Here is a 19310-nt window from a genome sequence, read left to right as displayed (position 1 = left end):
TCCCTCAGCTGTGTGTACAGGGCCCTTTTCCACTAGCTGCGTTTTTGCCAAAAAATGCAAAACGCATGCGTTTGCTGATTGTTAAAGAGAACCAGAGATGAAGCACCCTCATGTATTTTATCTTATAAATCAGTGGGAACAGGACAGTAAACACCTAATCTGCTCTTTGTTTCATTGTTCTCTGTTTAATTTGCCTGTTATCACCTCTGATAAGAATCCCGACTAAGCAGTCGGCTGGCTTTACTACAGAATGATTATAGCTGAGACTGTGGTCTTTGGTGTCTTTTCAAGTCCAAGCCTGCCCCCTGCTGGCTGTGCTCAGGAATCATTATAGCTGAGTCATTATAGCAAAGCCAGACTCAATGCACACTCCGGGATTCTTATCTCAGCTAAATAACAGACACTTTTAGCAGTGAGGATGAAACAGGGAGCAGGGCAGACGTTTTCTCTAATGTTCCCACTGATTTCTATGGTAAAATACATGAGGGTGCTTCGTCTCTGGTTCACTTTAAGGTTAGCCTGTTTAAAATAAGAATCTTGGGTGGCCTTTTCCACTGCTGTGTTCCGATTAAAAAAAAAAACGCAAACGCATGTCTGTGTGATTATGATGCTTTTTGCATTTCAATGTAAAGTATAGGAACGCATGAAAAATGCATAGAAATGTGTTTGCGTTTTGTATTGATTTAATTGCTAGTATCTATTTTCAAAAATCAAGACAACACTTGCCAATCAGAAAAACGCAAACGCACAAAAAATCAAAATTGGTAGAAAATGCAAATGCATAAAAAAGCACAAAAAACACACATCAAAATTGTTTTGCAGTGGAGAACGATAGAGATGGGCCGAACGGTTCCCGACGAACTTTGGGTGGTTCGCATTTGCGTGCGAAGGCGAACTTTCCCGGAAGTTTGATTCGCCCCATAATGCTCCATTAGGGTCAACTTTGACCCTCTACATCACAGTCAGCAGGCACATTGTAGCCAATCAGGCTACACTCAGCCCTGGAGCCCCACCCCCCCTTATATAAGGCAGGCTCCGCTGGCCATTACACTCACTTGTGTGCCTGCTATAGTCAGAGAAGGGATAGTTGCTGCAGACTGTTTCTCCTAGGGAAAGGTTAGTTAGGCTCTTGGCTTGTTAGCTTGCTCCTGGCTGAATCTTATTGCTATAATAGCGCCCCTCAATCAACTCTTTTCAGAGCTAATCCTGTTCTTGTGATTTGTTTTTTTTTTCTGCGTGTCCCACTGACACTTGTGTTGCATAGACAGCATTTGTAATTCATACTGTGTGCCCGTGCCAGCCCAGGCCAATCACAATCACACACCTGTGTCAGCTGCAGATTTGTGTAATACCCATTACTGCACTTGTGTTGCATGGACTGCTTTTGAAATAAGCATATATATATATACCTACCTGACTGTTGTGTTCAGTGAAACCACCTCATCACAGCATATACCTGACTGTTGTGTTTTGTGAAACCACCTACCTTCGTAACTGCACGCAGTGTGATATACTACTCTGTGCATACCTGTGAACTGCTGCACCTGAGTGACTGCACATTGTATTAGTCAAATCAGTGCATACCTTTCACTTCATCCCTCCCCCCCATTTTGGACAAAACAGACAAAACAGGTAGAGGAAGAGGTAGAGGCAGACCCAGAGGAAGGCCACCTGGCACCGGCAGGTCTGTGCGAGGTCGTGTTGATGTGATTTTGTGCGGCCCTGGCCCAAAGTACAGTGCTCAGAAGAAGGCACGTCCCATCACTTCCAAAGATTGTCAGGACGTGGTTGACTATTTAACACAGAACACCTCATCTCCCGCAGCCACCAGCGCTACAACAAGCACCACATCCGCTGCATTTGACACTTCGCAGGAGTTATTTGTTGGTGAAATCACTGATTCACAGCCACTACTGCTACAACAAGATGAAGGCGCTAAGCAAGTTACACCACCTCATATGTGTCAGTTAGGTGGCGACACTATGGATGTATCGTGTGAGGAGGGGGATGATGAAGTACCTGGTGTTGGTACAGTTTTGGAGGTGTCTGAGGAAATTGAAGCTGGGCAGGAGGATTATGATGATGATTACACCGATGCCACGTATGTTCCCAATAGAGGAGATGACCAGGGGGACAGTTCAGAGGGGGGGTCAGAGAGGAGTAGGAGGAGACGAGTTCCTGAAAGAAGCAGAGGGAGCTCGTCCTCAGAAACAGCTGGGGGCAGTGTCCGGCGCCATGTATCACCAGCTATGGACAGCCAGCGAACATGCCCTTCAACGTCAGCTGCTGAGGCCACCGTAGTGGCATCACCCAAGGGGGGCTCAGCGGTTTGGAAATTTTTTAGTGTGTGTGCCTCAGATCGGAGCAATGCCATCTGTTCTCTCTGCCTCCAAAAATTGAGCCGTGGAAAGGCCAACACTCATGTAGGGACACGTGCCTTACGAACGCACCTGGAGAAAAGGCACAAACAGCAATGGGAAGAACACCTGAGGAAAAGCAGCACCCAAAAGACAAGCCACCCTCCTCCTCCTCTTCCTCCTTCAGGTGCAGCATCTTCAGCCGCTTTCTCCCTTGCACCTTCACAGCCACCCTCCTCCACTCCGCCTCTGCCCTTGAGTGGTTCCTGCTCCTCTGCCCACAGCAGCCAGGTGTCCATGAAGGAAATCTTTGAGCGGAGGAAGACAATTTCTGCTAGTCACCCCCTTGCCCGGCGTCTGACAGCTGGTGTGGCGGAACTATTAGCTCGCCAGCTATTACCATACAAGCTGGTGGACTCTGAGGCTTTCCGTAAATTTGTAGCCATTGGGATACCGCAGTGGAAGATACCAGGCCGCAATTATTTTTCTAGAAAGAAAAAAACTGTACCGTGAAGTTGAGAGGCAAGTGGTGTCATCTCTGGCGAAGAGCGTTGGGTCAAGGGTCCACCTGACCATGGATGCCTGTTCTGCCAAGCACGGGCAGGGCCGCTACATTATGTACACAGCCCATTGGGCCAACCTGGTGGACGATGGCAAGCAGGGAGTACGTGGCTGCGCAGCGGACCGACTTGTCACACCTCCACGGCTTGCAGGCAGGCCTCCTGCCACCTCCTCTCCTCCTGCTACATCCTCTTTGCTGTCATCCTCCTCCTCCTCCTTGGCTGAGTGGCAGTTCAACTCTAGTGGTGCTGCCATCTCCCCCTCTCCAGCTACACAGCCCCATCTCCCCAGAGCCTACGCTGCATGCCAGGTATGACGGTGTCACGCCATCTTAGACATGTCTTGCCTCAAAGCGGAGAGTCACACTGGACCAGCTCTCCTGGCTGCTCTTAACAAAGAGGTGGAGCACTGGCTGACCCCGCACCAGCTGGAGAACGCCAATGTGGTGTGTGACAATGGCAGCAATCTCCTTTCCGCTTTGAATTTGAAAGCTGACACATGTACCCTGCATGGCACATGTGTTTAATCTGGTCTTTCAAAGATTTGTGTCAAAGTACACAGGCTTAGAGGGCGTCCTGAAGCATTTCAGGACGTGGGCATTTCAGGTGGTCTTACACGGCCATGGCACGCTTTGCCGACATTCAGCGGAGAAACAACTTGCCGGTGAGATGCTTGATATGCGATAGCCCGACTCGCTGGAATTCGACCCTGCTCATGTTCTCTCGCCTGCTAGAACAGGAGAAAGCCGTCACTCAGTACCTGTACAATTACAGTAGAAGGACATGATCTGGGAAGATGGGGATGTTCTGGCCCCCGAACTGGACACTGATGCGAAATGCATGCAGGATCATGCAGCCGTTTGATGAGGTGACCAACCTCGTGAGTCGCAGTGAAGGCACCATTAGTGACTTGATCCCCTACGCTTACTTCTTGGAGCGTGCCGTGCGTAGAGTGGTGGATCAAGCTGTGGAAGAGCGTGAAGAGGAACAGTTATGGCAGGAAGAGTTGTGGGAGCAATTTTCATCTGAACCACATGTTTCATCAACACCTGCGGCAGCAGATAGGGGGAGGAGAAGGAGGAGTCTTGTGGGGAAATAGAGGAGTCAGACTCGGATGATGAGGGAAGGTGTTTCTGTGGTGAAGAAAGAGGCGGCGGCAGAAGAACAACCGCAGCAGCCGTCGCAGGGGGCTTGTGCTGTTCCACGTTCCCGTGGTATTGTTCGTGGCTGGGGGGAGGAAGAGGACTTACGTGACGTCACTGAGGAAGAGCAAGAGGAGATGGAGAGTACGTCTGGATCTGACTTTTTGCAGATGGCCTCTTTCATGTTGTCCAGCCTGTTGAGGGACCCCCGTATAAAAAAACTCAAGGGGAATGAGCGGTACTGGGTGGCCACGCTACTAGACCCTCGGTATAGGCACAAAGTGGTGGACCTTTTACCAACTCACCTGAAGGCAGAAAGGATGCAGCACACGCAGAACAAGCTGGCAACTATGCTTTACAATGCCTTTAAGGGTGATGTGACAGCACAACGGAATAAAGGTACCACCGCCAGTAATCCTCCTCCTCCCAAGTCCACGCAGGCAAGGACAGGACGCTCCAGCGATCTCGGGGTGATGTCGGACATGCGGACATTCTTTAGTTCAACGCCTCGCCGTAGCCCTTCGGGATTGTCACGATCTGCTCTGCTGGCCTTGTTTCCCTGGACATTTGGATAGTTTCTTATGCAGCTTGCATAATGCAAGTCCGGGGGAAACAGGTCTTTTTCTGTCAGCTCGCTGGTGTGGATGGTTTTGCATCCACTTGTCATGCAAATTGCTTGCTGGCTTCCTTGGAGGGTTTTGAGTATAAATGTCACTTCCTCCCAGAATTCCTTGCTCGTCATCAGGTTACTATTTGTTAGTCTACCTTGAGCCTCAGTCTGTTTGGATCATATTCTCGATATTCTAGTGTAGTTAATATTGAGGATTGCATTCGGCATTCCTATTAGTGTGCTAGTGTTGTACATTATTTGTATTGCCTATTCTGTCTTGTCTTGTCCTTTCGATTGCACTGTCGCCAGCGGTTGGCGGTAGTGAATCGTTCTGTCCTGAACATAGATCGCACTCGCCCTAGCGTTAGAGGTGGTGGATCTTTCTAGTCTGTATCTTGGAGTATTACCTCGGCTACGGTTGCTACTGGTTACTCCTTCTGTCTGTCTTGTTGTGCGGATCGCACTCGCTCTTGTGGAAGAGCAGTGGATCCTTTCAGTCCTGTTCCTGTGTACGGATCGCACTCACTCTTTAGGAAGAGTAGTGGATCCTATCTGACCTGATCCTGTTGTCTGTTTGTCTGTCGGTCTGGAGCAAACGCTTGCTGTTGCCTGAGGTAAGGCAACCGATTAGCAAGCGTTTCTGTTATTTGTTTGTTTGTGTTTTCTGTGTTCATTTGTTAGTCAGGGTTGGTGCGTTTTGTCTCTGTTGCGCTTATCGTGCTGAGACCACGCCATTAACGTGTTTTGTCACTGTTGCGCTTTGTGCGGCGACCGCGTTTAGCTAGTGCATTTGTTATTTTCCTTGGCGTTCTGATTGTAATTGTTTGCTGTGTCTTTTTCCTACACCTATGTTCTGTCTTTACTCAGTCTTATGTCTCTGTTACAATCGCCTCTCCTGCGATTGGTGTTCTCACTCTGGACTGTTCTGATGTGAAGTGTCTACCGTCGCTGGGCGGCGACTAGATTGGTAGACATTCACATAGTCTCTTTCTGTTCCAGTTCTCTTCTGTCTTGCTGTCTTGTTTCTGTTTGCTCTGTTCTGTCTCAAGTCATGAAATTCCTATCTGACATCTGTGGATGTGCAGAGACTTTGTTTCTCTGTGCTCCATAGCACCACCTGCTGCTTGGAATTCCTCTCCACATATATATATATATATATATATATATATACATCTATCTACTGGGTACTCTGCTTCCGTGATTGTGGAGATTTTCCTCTGCTCAGCGCACACGGCGTGCGTTGACTCTGGAAATCTGCCTCGGATCATTACAGGGATCCACCCTCCACCAACACCTGGACCGGCAGGTAGCCGACTACCTGGCCTTAAGTGTGGATGTAGACACTGAGAGCAGCGACGATGAACCCTTGGTGTACTGGTTGCGCAGGCTTGACCTGTGGCCAGAGCTGTCCCAGTTTGCCATCCAACTTCTCTCTTGCTCTGCCGCAAGCGTCCTGTCAGAAAGGACCTTCAGAGCAGCTGGAGGCATTGTCACTGAGAAGAGATGTCGCCTAAGTCACAAAAGTGTTCAGTTTATCAAAATGAATGAGGCATGGTACCGGAGAGCTACTGCCCGCCCGAAGACTAAGTCAGTCCCCACACACAGCATCTCTGCCTGCACGCAGTGTGACTGCTGGCTGCCTGCCCCAAGACTAAGTCGCTCCCCACACAGCACCTCTGCCCGCTTGACTGCCTTCTTCGCCACCACCAACAGGGTCCAGGACTCCAGGCGGATTCCTGAATCTTGCTAGCAGCGGCCGCTACAATAATTTTTCTGGGGCGTCTACATGCCTGCCTAATTTTTCTGGCTGCACTGCGGGCGGCTGCAACAACTAAACAAAAGGCATGTACATGCGCCCATTCCCCTTCGTGATCATTACCTTGCCGCGGTGAAGGGGCTTGCGTATCACAATGAAGCAATGACGGCCGGCTATATGAGTGTCTCAGGGGTTGGCACACCGAAGATAATAAGGTCATTGCTTCATTGTGGTAAGACCAAATTTGATCAGCTGGACAGTCACTGTTCTGTCATTCAGGTACATCAGCCGGGCGACCATATGGGCTGTAAAGCCTCCGTCACCTGCACTCTCGTCATGGACGGTGCGCACCAGTCCAGCACGGCCGTCACTACACAAACAGCTGTTTGCAGTCACTGCATACCTTTCACTGCATCTGTGACTGCACATTGTATTTTACCTGGCAGGCAGTCCATACCTTTCACTTGAATGGATGGCAGACTTGCCCTCCATAACAGATTCTCGTTAAAGGATTTAAAGTTAATTCATTTCAAATACAGCAAGCCCTCGAAAGTCCTCCTGTATTGTTATTTTTGGTCACTACCTCGGGACGTGCATGCATGCCTGCCTGCTGCCCTCCTTGGATGTGTAGTGGTAGCCGTTTCTCAGGCTCCACACCGGATTCAAACCCGCATTCCCCGGCCATTACCCGGGGTCACAATGCCAGACTTGCCCGCCTCCATAGGATTCTCGTGGATGGCAAGTGATGTAAGAATTGCCCACCATAACATATTCTTGTTAAAGGATTTAAAGTTGATTCATTTCACATACACAGCAGGGCCTCCAAAGTCCTCCTGTATTGTTATTTTTGGTCACTACCTCGGGGCGGGCGTGCATGCCTGCCTGCTGCCTTCCTTGCCTGGATGTGTGGTGGTAGCCGTTTCTTAGGCTCCAACTCCGGACCGGAATCAAACCCTTATTCCCCGGCCATTACCCGTGGTCAGTCACAATGGCAGACTTGCCGTCCATAGGATTCTCGTTGTAGGTACTGAACAGCAAGTAGAAAATGTAATTTAAAAAAATAATAGATGTAAGCCTTAACAATGGTAGAGAAAGAACCATGGAAAGTTGATAAGGCAGTCAGACATTACCTGACACCACTGAGTGAGGAAGAGCAATCTCGCCACGGTGCGCACCAGTGCAGCACGGCCGTCACTACACAGACAGCTGTTTGCGGTGCGTTACACAGGGAGTTTGGTCTATCAGTATGAAGCAGTACATTAATTACACTACCTGATTGATGTATACACATGCAAGATGTTTTAAAGCACGTTAGGCCTTGTAACGATTGGTGTCAGCAAGAACAGACTTCTGATTATGAAGTGATCTGCAGTATCACCTATAATCAGATATATACCGGATTATATGGTGATCTGCAGAATCACCTATAATACTGGTATATATGTACTGATATGTAACAGGTAAATAACCACTTTAATGCACAGAGAGTAGTGATTGGTGCAACAGTATTCACTGATAGAGTTAGCGAAACCTCACCAGAGGAGCTGGTGGGCACTATCAGTACAGTACTCCTCACCAGGGACAAGGGCTCCCTGGTGAGTATAGAGGGGTCAGACAGATCGATTCAGCAACAGACAGACAGAGCAGGTACAGAATCGTAAGACAGAGACAGAACGAATTTCAGGGTACTCCTCATACCCGTCCTCGGCGTGCTAGACGCCTGAGGAGCGGGGATACTGGCAGGCAGAGAATCATAAGCAGCTGCGGTGGTACTGCTATCCACCGCAGCTGTCAGGTCACTAACCATTACAGGCCTCCAATTTAGCATGCAATGTGATTTCTGCCCATAAAACGCTGCTTTGCGTCAAATCCAGATTTTTCCCCGGTATTTTTGGCATGTATCCCACTCCGCCATGCCCCCCTCCAGGTGTTAGACCCCTTGAAACATCTTTTCCATCACTTTTGTGGCCAGCATAAGGGCCCGTTCAGATCACAAATCCGGATGGCCATGCGTGCGGAACGCATGTGGACCGCAACGCGTACGAACGTACGCCATCCGCGTTTGTGTGCGTTGCGTGGCTGATCCCATCACTGAAAAGTGAATGGGACAGCCGTGCGTTTTGTCAAAATCTGCGTGCAGCATGCGTTCCCGGACCGCACAGGTCCGGAACGCATGCAGTGTGAACATCAGACATTGCACTCTATGCAATGTCTGATGTCGTGCGTGTCGGCCACCTGCACGCGTTTCCAAAACGCGGCTGGAAACGCGTGCAGTCTGAACGGGCCCTAAGTGTTTCTACTTTTCCAAGTTCGCCTCCCCATTGAAGTCTATCGCGCGAACCGAACCTTCCGCGGAAGTTCGTGAACCGAAAATCGGAGGTTCGGCCTATCTCTAGAGAAGGACCTCGTGCAGCTGCAGTTCGTGTCTCATCATTTGAACTGATTCGGTTCAGTGTGATGAGTCGGATCACTCGACCCACAGGAAAGAACCGGCTCTAATGAACCAATCACTCATGAACCACAGGAAGCAGTGAGAGTGGCTGTGGTCCAGCTCTGCCTCTCTCCTGAAGCCCACAGAGCCAACGGAGAGTACCTCTACCTAAAGGTGGCCACTAATGATCCAATCTTTTTCTTCCAATCTTACCAAATCTATGTAATAGAATGGTAAATTGTGTGAATATACTGAATGGATAATTTAGGCAGTTCCCTTATATTGCATAGAAATGGTAAGATTGGATGAAAAAGGTTGGAGCATTAGTGGCCACCTTTACACTAACTGCAGCAATATCGGGACACATTAAGGAAGGGCGGGACACGTGACGAGGAGGCGGAGTCCAGGACTGTCCCGCCCAAGTCAGGACTGTTGGGCTTTATGGCTAAATGCATTAGAAGAAGAGGATCGGCAGGACAGCCAGGCAATCTGCATTGTTTAAAAGGAACTATGGCAGCCTTTCTTCAGATGTGCTTTAAGTTAAGGGAGAGTTCTATTATTTGGCATGTCACACAACAAAATAAATGTAAGCAGGGGAATGTGAGCAGATATCACTGTACAACACTCTCCCTTTCCTCACTGTCTCCATATATTATAGTCATACTGACACTTGGAACCATCTGCCAGGAATGTAAATTGCCTGAGGAGCTGGAAGCCTGGACACGCCTCCACCCAGGAGTCTCCTCTAGGGGGCAGGCTTTGTACAGGATGTATGGCCTGATATTGGCTACCTATTACCTAAAGGGTGAAGCTTAAACTCCTCACACTATCATACTAAGCTCTACATACGTTGTCACTGCCTTACATCTCCACACTAATCTCCAGATACCTTTCCCCCTGGAACCTTGGCTCCTCCCAGGAGACCCTCTTGTGCTCTAGCCTGATCATGTCCTCTCACTCTCACATCCAGGACTTCTCACCAGCATCACCTCTCCTTTGGAACTCTCTCCCACAGCCTGTCCGTCTTGCTCTGAGCCTGGAAATCTTCACATATACTCTCTGTTCATGCAAGTCTCTAATTTGCTATAGGTAGCATTGGAGGTTCCTCATCCGCTTAGGCCTGAAACCCACTACAAGTCGCAAATGGCAATCGCTGGCGTTTCAAATTCGCTTTTAGTAAGCGATTTCATGAGCGTTTTCTAGCGATTTTGGTAGCGATTTTGGTAGCGAGTGTGAACCAGCCCTATGTGTAGCGAGTCATTAGCGATTTGCCTGCGCTTCAATACTTTACATTGTAGTGCAAAATGCTCTCAACATGCTGCATGTCCTGCGATTCCCCTAATAGCAATCACTACTGAGGGTTCCTTTCCATCCACTTACATTGGCAAAACGTTTAGGGAAATCGCTGGCCATTTAGGCCTCATTCACATCATGGCCGTTTCTGTGCGCTTTTCCCAGCGCATTGCCCTGTGCGTTCTGCAAGGTATTGATTTTCCCATGTAATGTGCCTGTTCACATCTATGTGCTGAGCTGCGTTACAAAAACGTGGTGCTGCATGCATTTCTGTGCGTTGAGCTGTAAAGCGCACATCAATGCAAGTGAATGGGTGCGTTTTTTTAGCACATAGAAGCACGTACAAAGGCATACAAGCGCATGCGTTTTTTACCCCTAATTGGGAAAAAAATACATTTACATATAAAAACAAAGCTTTATTGACAACTGTTACTGCTACAATAAGCAAAACGTGCTTTAAAGAAGTGGAGCGCAACACACAGAAGTGCGCACTAAAGCGCGCACAAGCGCATGCGTTTTTTACCACGCGCTTTCACACGTTTCTCAGCACAGCAGATGTGAACGAGGCCTTAAAGTGCTCCCTAAAAACGCACTAGTGGGTTCCAGCCATTACTCCTCTGTCTCCTTCTCTGATGGCTTCACCCCACTACCCGCTAGATTGTAAGCTTGCAAGGCCAGGCTCCTCCCCCTAGTGTCTCCACCTCATTACCCTCTAGATTGTTAGCTCACAAGGGCAGGGAGCTCCTCCTAGTGTTTCTTATTCTGCAGTAACTTATCATATGAACATTTAAAGGATACCAGAAGTGACATGTGACATGATGAGACAGACATGTGTATGTACAGTGCCTAGCACACTAATAACTAGGCTGTGTTCCTTTTTTCTTTCTCTGCCTGAAAGAGTTAAATATCAGGTATGTCAGTGGCTGACTCAGACAGGAAGTGACTGCAGTGTGACCCTCACGGATAAGAAATTCCAACGATAAAACACTTTCCTAGCAGAAAGTGGGTCCTGAGAGCAAGAAAGAGGTAAAAAGGGGAATTTCTTTTCAGTGAGGGTAACACTGTAGTCACTTCCTGTCTGAGTCAGGACTGAGTCAGCCACTTACATACCTGATATTTAACTCTTTCAGGCAGAGAAAGAAAAAAAAGGAACACAGGATAGTAATTTGTGTGCTAGGCACTGTACATACCCATGTCTATCTCATCATGTCACATGTTACTTCGGGTATCCTTTAACAGTATTGGGGATGTCTCAGGCACACATCGGCTATGTATGTATTTGTATTGCTGCATGTGCTGATAATACAGAGCTTTGAACTTCTCATGTATCTACTATGATCCCCACTCAGGCCCGGATTTACATCACAGCAGCCTATAGACACAGATGTCCTGGCACCCTAGACTCCGCCCTCCACAAGCCTCAAACCCCCGCCGAATCACAAGTGTGCTGGCTGTACTAGCTGTCTCTTCTCCCTTACTTCCCTTGCCCATCATAGGTAGCTACAGGTGCTCCTTAGTATTAGGTAGCCAGAGGAACCTCAGTATTAGGTAGCTACAGGTGCCCCGGAATGAAGGGAGATCTGGTCCCTGGAATGCAGAGAGCTGGGTGAGTCACCTCTCATTTACACTCTTATCAGGACTCTGCATAGGGAAGGAGGGAAAGGAGGCACTCGGGGAGAGGAGTGATCCACCTTTCCATCATCAGGCGCCTGTAGGCACGTGCCTGCAGTGCCTTATGGTAAATCCGGCCCTGACCCCACTATTTGCTTTGCACTATGTACAGCGCTATGGAAGATGTTGGCGCTATATAAATAAAAAATAATAATGACATCATCACACCATGCTATGCTGAATATACGCACATCTGGTAATCTGCTTCGATAAGGCCCCTCAGAGGGGTAATACTGAAATACTGCCCCCACGTTGTCAGGGGAGGAGACACGCACCTGGACAGGGAGGACGTCACATGGCTGGTGGGCGGGATCATGTTGTCAGGGGAGGAGACACGCACGTGGACAGGGAGGACGTCACATGGATGGTGGGCGGGATCATGTTGTCAGGGGAGGAGACACGCCCGTGGACAGGGAGGACGTCACATGGCTGGTGGGCGGGATCATGTTGTCAGGGGAGGAGACACGCACCTGGACAGGGAGAACGTCACATGGCTGGTGGGCGGGATCATGTTGTCAGGGGAGGAGACACGCACGTGGACAGGGAGTGTGTGTGTATACAGTGTGTGTGTGTGTGTGTGTGTGTATACAGTGTGTGTGTGTACAGTGTTTGTGTGTAGTGTGTGTGTGTACACTGTACAGTGTGTATGTGTGTAGTGTGTGTGTACAGTGTTTGTGTGCAGTGTGTGTGCAGTGTGTGTGTACAGTGTTTGTGTGTAGTGTGTGTGTACACTGTACAGTGTATGTGTGTGTAGTGTGTGTGTGTGTGTACAGAGTGTGCGTATATATATATGTGTGTGTGTGTGTACAGTGTGTGTGAGTACAGTGTTTGTGCGTAGTGTGTATGTGTGCAGTGTGTGTGTACAGTGTTTGTGTGCAGTGTGTGTGTACAGTGTTTGTGTGTAGTGTGTGTGTACAGTGTTTGTGTGTAGTGTGTGTGTACAGTGTATGTGTGTGCAGTGTGTGTGTGTTGTGTGTGTGTGTACAGAGTGTGTGTGTGTGTGTGTGTGTGTGTACAGTGTATGTGTGTGTGTGTGTGTGTGTACAGAGTGTGTGTGTGTGTGTGTGTGTACAGAGTGTGTGTGTGTGTGTGTGTACAGTATGTGCACAGAGTGTGCGTATATATATGTGTGTGTGTGTGTGTGTGTGTGTGTGTGTGTGTGTGTGTGTGTGTACAGAGTGTGTGTGTGTGTGTGTACAGTGTGTGTGTGTACAGTGTGTGCACAGAGTGTGCGTATATATATGTGTGTGTGTGTGTGTGTGTGTGTGTGTGTGTGTGTGTGTGTGTGTGTGTGTGTGTGTGTACAGAGTGTGTGTGTGTGTGTGTGTGTGTACAGTGTGTGCACAGAGTGTGCGTATATATATGTGTGTGTGTGTATATAAATATATATATGCAGTATATGATTTGGCTGTTCCGGCGAGCAGTATTTGTACGCGGCGGACGCACGCTCTCTGTATTTCGGGCGGCGTCCAATGGCTGTGCAGGAAGTCTTGCTGGAGTCTTATCATCGCTGAGCAGGACTTTGCTGTTGGGTTCTCCTGGCCTGTCCAGCTTCTGTTATCTCTTCCTGACAACAGTCGCTGCGTCACGCGTGTAGATGACTGCCAGTTCCTCGCCGCTCACCACAGCCAGATCTCCCCCCCCCCCTCGCCCCCCTCGCCCGCTCCATGGCGACCAGCAGACCGACACCCGCAGGAGAGGCTGATTCACCGCAGCAAGCGAAGGGTCTGGAGATATGAAGAGTAATGGCCATGGGCCTGTGTGGATCAGCTGGTGAAGGTAAATGGCTGCTCTGGTGTGCCAGGACTTTATTCTGTAAGAGAGCTAATTACTTGCTCAAAGAAGACAAAGGGGACACAGCAGTTTACTTGATTTTTTCCTCAAATTTTCTTACCAGATACCTGAAGTGAGGGGGATATGGAGGCTGCCATATTTATTTCCTGTTAAACAATACCAGTTGCCTGGCAGTCCTGCTGATCTCTTTGGCTGTAGTACTGTCTGAATCACACACCTGAAATAAGCATGCAGCTAATCCAGTCGCACTTCAGTCAGAGCACCTGATCTGCTGCATGCTTGTTCAGGGGCTGTGTCTAAAAGTATTAAAGGCAGAAGATCAGCAGGACAGCCAGGCAACTGGTATGGTATAAAAATAAATAAGTATGGCAGCTTTAGTTTAGACACTAAAAGCAAGAGAAAATCATGCCGCCAGAGCAGGGCCGGTTCTAGACAGACACATATGAGGGGGGCAGTCAGAAATGTAATTTGATCTTTCCCCTGTGTCACATGACTGCCACGGCTCAAGCTCATTTGAAAGTATAGGATGTAATAATATGTCTGCTTCCACGAAATCAGAAAACACTGCAAATTATTGCAAGATTTGTATCATCTGTAATTGTTTTACTTTAAAGAGAACCTGTAACAAAAAAAGTTCCCCTGGGGGGTACTTGCCTCGGGAGGGGGAAGCCTCAGGGTCCCAATGAGGCTTCCTCATCCCCTGTTAGTTAATTGGTTGCTAGCATAGCTCTCCTCGGCACAGGTGCCTTCCTAGCTATTTTTCCCAGGACCCTCGTTCTCTAGCTCTGCCGAAGTACGGTAGTCCGTACTGGGTCTGCACGCGGCCGCGACCACCCACGCTGAGCTCACCTCCATCAGCAAGCTCTCCAAGGCTGCATCGGGTGTCCAGCCGCCGTCCTGCCGAAACCAGCAAACCACTTCCACTGACCAGCCAGTAAAGAACGGACCCCTGCCTCGCAGTGACACAAGCCGCCCTCACAGAACCCAGCGAGACACACCGCTCATCTCCGGCGCATCCCCGGTGCAGGACGGACCCCTGCCTCGCAGTGGAACAAGCCGCCCTCACAGAACCCAGTGAGACACACTGCTCTTCGCCGCATCTCCGGCGCGGCGTCCGCATGCAGGCTCCTCCGCCTCGACACAGGTGAGGCCGGCCCGCTCCTCCCCACTGAATCGACGGCTGAGGCCACCACTCCCGTACTGCACCACCAGCTGAAGGCCTCCACTCCAGGCCTCCCCCAGGCCGATCTTCCTCTGCCCCGCATCGCCAGCTGCGGCCTCCACTCCAGGCCTCCCCACGTGTGGATCCTTCCTCCGCACCGCCAGCTGAGGCTCTCCACGTGCCGATCCTCCTCCACACCGCCAGCTGAGGCCTCCACTCCAGGCCTCCCCATGTGCCGATCCTCCTCCACACCGCCAGCTGAGGCCTCCACTCCAGGCCTCCCCACGTGCCGATCCTCCTCCACACCGCCAGCTGAGGCCTCCACTCCAGGCCTCCCCACGTGCCGACCCTCCTCTGCAACTCCAGCTGAGGCCTCCTCAACAGGCCCCCCCCCCCACGTGCCAATCCTCCTCCACACACTGCAGTATACTGAAGTCCCTCAGCCTCCGAACAGAGACGGCTGGTAGTCCACTGCTCCATCAACTTCACACAGGATACACCAGGTGAGAGTCCAGTCTGCTGGGTCTGGTGCATCACTGTGATTGTTTCTGTGTAATGCTGGCTGCTGAGGTAGCTGCCAGAATATTTCTCTGCCTTCCACCAACCTACCTAGCACCGCTGAAGGGCCACCTACTTAACCTACTTAGCCTACTTAACCACTTACCTACCTAACACTGCTTCCTGGGCTACGGCCACACACCACTGCATTTTCACCTCTGCAGGCAGGCTATATGACCATGCGTATCTGTTTGTTTTGATCTGCGGAGGGGTTACAATTTGAGCTGTGTAGAACTGTACTAGCGGGGGTTCACTAAAGGGTCGTTGCGCTGTTCCGCAGGAGGGTGATGAACTGGGGCAAACTGCTACCGTGGCTTGAGGAAATATGGACTGTGTTGCACTGTTTACAATGTCACATAGGGACTGTTATCGTAATGCACTGCGTTTGACACAATATTAAGCTGGATTGCACTGTTACTGCAGCTGGGTCGCAGTATGGACTGTACCGTACGGCACCGCTGAACAATCACTGCAAGTTGCCTCGGCGCCCACTTGGTGGCCCCACACCCATGCCCTCTCAACCCACACGCCTCACCTACACCAGATCACAGCTCCTAAAATGGGAACCCTGCGCAGCCCTACACCCAGAGGACAGCCTCCTGTTTGACTCCGTCTGGAGCCATGTCCAAATAATCACTGCCCCAGGGTCAGGGCCCCATGGCAGCCAGCGACGGAGAGGCTGCCGAGCCGGCGTCCGCGTGAGACTAAGAAGGAAAGGACTGCGATCAGCCATCCCCGCGGTCCTCCTGGCAAACGTCTGCTCTCTCACAAATAAGTTAGACGAACTGCGGCTCCTCAGCAACAGGAGGGAACTTGGCAGCAACACCCCAGTCTTCTGCTTCACAGAATCATGGCTACACGACGGCATCCCTGACAGCGCCCTCCATCTCCCTGGTTTCAGCATCATCTGGGCAGACCGCGACAGCACGCTCTCTGGGAAAAGGAGAGGGGGAGGCATCTGTTTCTACATCAGCTCTGCCTGGTGCTCCAACACCTCTGTTCTCGCCAAGAGCTGCTCCCCAGTCCTGGAGCTCCTTCTGGTAAACTGCCGACCCGTTTACTCACCCAGGGAATTTTCCTCCTTCGTTCTTGTTGGGGTGTACATTCCCCCTGACGCTGATGTCAAAACGGCCCTGCGCGAACTCACCGATACCATCACACAGTGGGAGACGTCCCTCCCGGACTCGTAGTAAGATCCAGCAAAGTATGGTCAGTAGAGTTGGGCCGAACCTCCGATTTTAGGTTCGCAAACCGGGTTCGCGAACTTTCGCGAAAGGTTCGGTTCGCGTTAAAGTTCGCGAACCGCAATAGACTTCAATGGGGATGCGAACTTTGAAAAAAAAAATAATTATGCTGGCCACAAAAGTGATGGAAAAGATGTTTCAAGGGGTCTAACACCTGGAGGGGGGGATGGCGGAGTGGGATAGATGCCAAAAGTCCCGGGGAAAAATCTGGATTTGACGCAAAGCAGCGTTTTAAGGGCAGAAATCACATTGAATGCTAAATGACAGGCCTAAAGTGCTTTCAAACATCTTGCATGTGTATACATCAATCAGGGAGTGTAATTAAGGTACTGCTTCACACTGACACACCAAACTCATCGTGTAACGCACCGCAAACAGCTGTTTGTGTAGTGACGGCCGTGCTGGACTGGTGCGCACCATGGCGAGAGTGCAGGTTTTGGTGGCTTTCCAGCCTATATGGTCGCCTGGCTGATGTAGCTGAATGACAGAACAGTGACTGTCCAGCTGATCAAATTTGGTCTGACCACAATGAGGCAACGACCTTATTATCGTGGGTGTGCCCCCCGAGACACTCATCTAGGCGCCGGTCATTGCTCCATTGTGATACGCAAGCCCCTTCACCACGGCAAGGTAATGATCACGAAGGGGAATGGGCGCATGTACATGCCTTTTCTTTTGTTGTTGCAGCTGCCCGCAGTGCAGCCAGAAAAATTAGGCAGTCATGTACACGCACCAGAAAAATTATTACAGCGGCCGCTGCTAGCAGCGGCCTAAAAAATTCAGCAATCCGCCTGGAGTCCCGGACCCTGTTGGTGGTGGCGGAGAAGGTAGTCAAGCGGCCTGCAGGCAGACATGCTGTGTGGAGGGACTGGGAGCGACTTAGTCTTCTTGGGGCAGGCCAGGCAGCCAGTCACACGGCGTGCAGGCAGAGATGCTGTATGTGCGGGGACTGACTTAGTCTTGGGGCGGGCAGCAGCCCTCCGGGATCCATGCCTCATTCATTTTGATAAAGGTGAGGTACTTAACACTTTTGTGACTTAGGCGACTTCTCTTCTCTGTGACAATGCCTCCAGCTGCGCTGAAGGTCCTTTCTGAGAGGACGCTTGCGGCAGGGCAGGAGAGAAGTTGGATGGCAAATTGGGACAGCTCTGGCCACAGGTCAAGCCTGCGCACCCAGTAGTTCAAGGGTTCCTCATCGCTGTTCACAGCAGTGTCTACATCCACACTTAAGGCCAGGTAGTCGGCTACCTGCCGTTCCAGGCGTTGGTGGAGGGTGGATCCGGAAGGGCTATGGCGAGGCGTTGGACTAAAGAACGTCCGCATGTCCGACATCACCATGAGATCGCTGGAGCGTCCTGTCTTTGACTGCGTGGACACGGGAGGAGGATTAGTGGCAGTGGTACCTTGCTGGCGTTGTGCCGTCACATCACCCTTAAAGGCATTGTAAAGCATAGTTGACAGCTGGTTCTGCATGTGCTGCATCCTTTCCACCTTCCGGTGAGTTGGTAACAGGTCCGCCACTTTGTGCCTGTACCGAGGGTCTAGTAGTGTGGCCACCCAGTACAGGTCATTCCCCTTGAGGTTTTTTATACGGGGGTCCCTCAACAGGCAGGACAGCATAAAAGACGACATCTGCACAAAGTCGGATCCAGTACCCTCCATCTCCTCTTGCTCTTCCTCAGTGACGTCAGGTAAGTCAACCTCCTCCCCCCAGCCGCGAACAATACCACGGGAAGGTTGCGCAGCACAAGCCCCCTGCGACGCCTGCTGCGGTTGTTCTCCTGCCGCTGTCCCCTCCTCCTCTTCCTCCTCCTCCCCCAAAGAAACACCTTGCTCATCATCCTCTGAGTCTGACTCATCTTCTGCACATGACCTCTCTTCTTCCTCCTCCTCCCCCCTCTGTGCTGCCGCAGGTGTTGAGGAAACAGCTGGGTCTGATGAAAATTGGTCCCATGCCTGTTCCTGCCGTAACGGTTCCTGGTCACGCTCATTCGCAGCTTCATCCGCCACTCTACGCACAGCACGCTCCAAGAAGTACGAAGGGAATTAAGTCGCTGATGGTGCCCTCACTGCGGCTCACCAGGTTGGTCACCTCCTCAAACGGCCGCATGAGCCTGCATGCATTTTTCATCATTGTCCAGTTGTCGGGCCAGAACATCCCCATCTTCCCAGACTGTTTCGTTCTACTCCAGTTGTAGAGGTACTGGGTGACGGCTTTCTTCTGTTCTAGCAGGCGGGAGAACATGAGGAGGGTCGAGTTCCAGCGAGTGGGGCTATCGCAAATGAGGCGTCTCACCGGCATGTTGTTTTTACGCTGAATTTCTGCAAATCGTGCCATGGCTGTGTAAGAGCGCCTCAAATGCCCACAGAACTTCCTGGCCTGCTTCAGGACATCCGCTAAGCCAGGGTACTTTGCCACAAATCTTTGAACCACTAGATTCATGACATGTGCCATGCAGGGTATGTGTGTCAGCTTCCCCATATGCAAAGCGGCAAGCAGATTGCTGCCGTTGTCGCACACCACGTTGCCTATCTCCAGGTGGTGCGGGGTCAGCCACTCATCCACCTGTTTCTTAAGAGCAGCCAGGAGAGCTGCTCCAGTGTGACTCTCCGCTTTGAGACAAGCCATGTCTAAGATGGCGTGACACCGTCGTACCTGGCATGCAGCATAGGCCCTGCGGAGCTGGGGCTGTGTAGCTGGAGAGGAGAACTGCCACTCAGCCAAGGAGGAG

The 19310-nt window shown here is 50.7% G+C and overlaps 1 protein-coding gene across 2 annotated transcripts in view; it reads left to right on the top strand.

The window, feature by feature from the left end:
- Positions 1-19310, top strand: part of LOC137531849 (platelet glycoprotein IX-like) — a 128839-nt gene that overhangs the window by 85888 nt on the left and 23641 nt on the right. Inside the window, exon 1 of one of the 2 annotated variants that reach the window (XM_068251825.1) lies at positions 13465-13599. The exons of the other annotated variant lie outside the window; for it this stretch is intronic. The gene's annotated coding sequence lies outside the window, so the exon portion shown is untranslated. Of the gene's footprint in view, positions 1-13464; positions 13600-19310 lie in introns of those variants that run through there. 2 annotated transcript variants of the gene reach the window in all.

The sequence above is a fragment of the Hyperolius riggenbachi genome, chromosome 9, assembly GCF_040937935.1.
Source record: "Hyperolius riggenbachi isolate aHypRig1 chromosome 9, aHypRig1.pri, whole genome shotgun sequence".
Taxonomy (NCBI): domain Eukaryota; kingdom Metazoa; phylum Chordata; class Amphibia; order Anura; family Hyperoliidae; genus Hyperolius; species Hyperolius riggenbachi.
The sequence above is the reverse complement of the archived record's forward strand: the minus strand, read 5'-3'. Positions and strand labels throughout refer to the sequence as shown.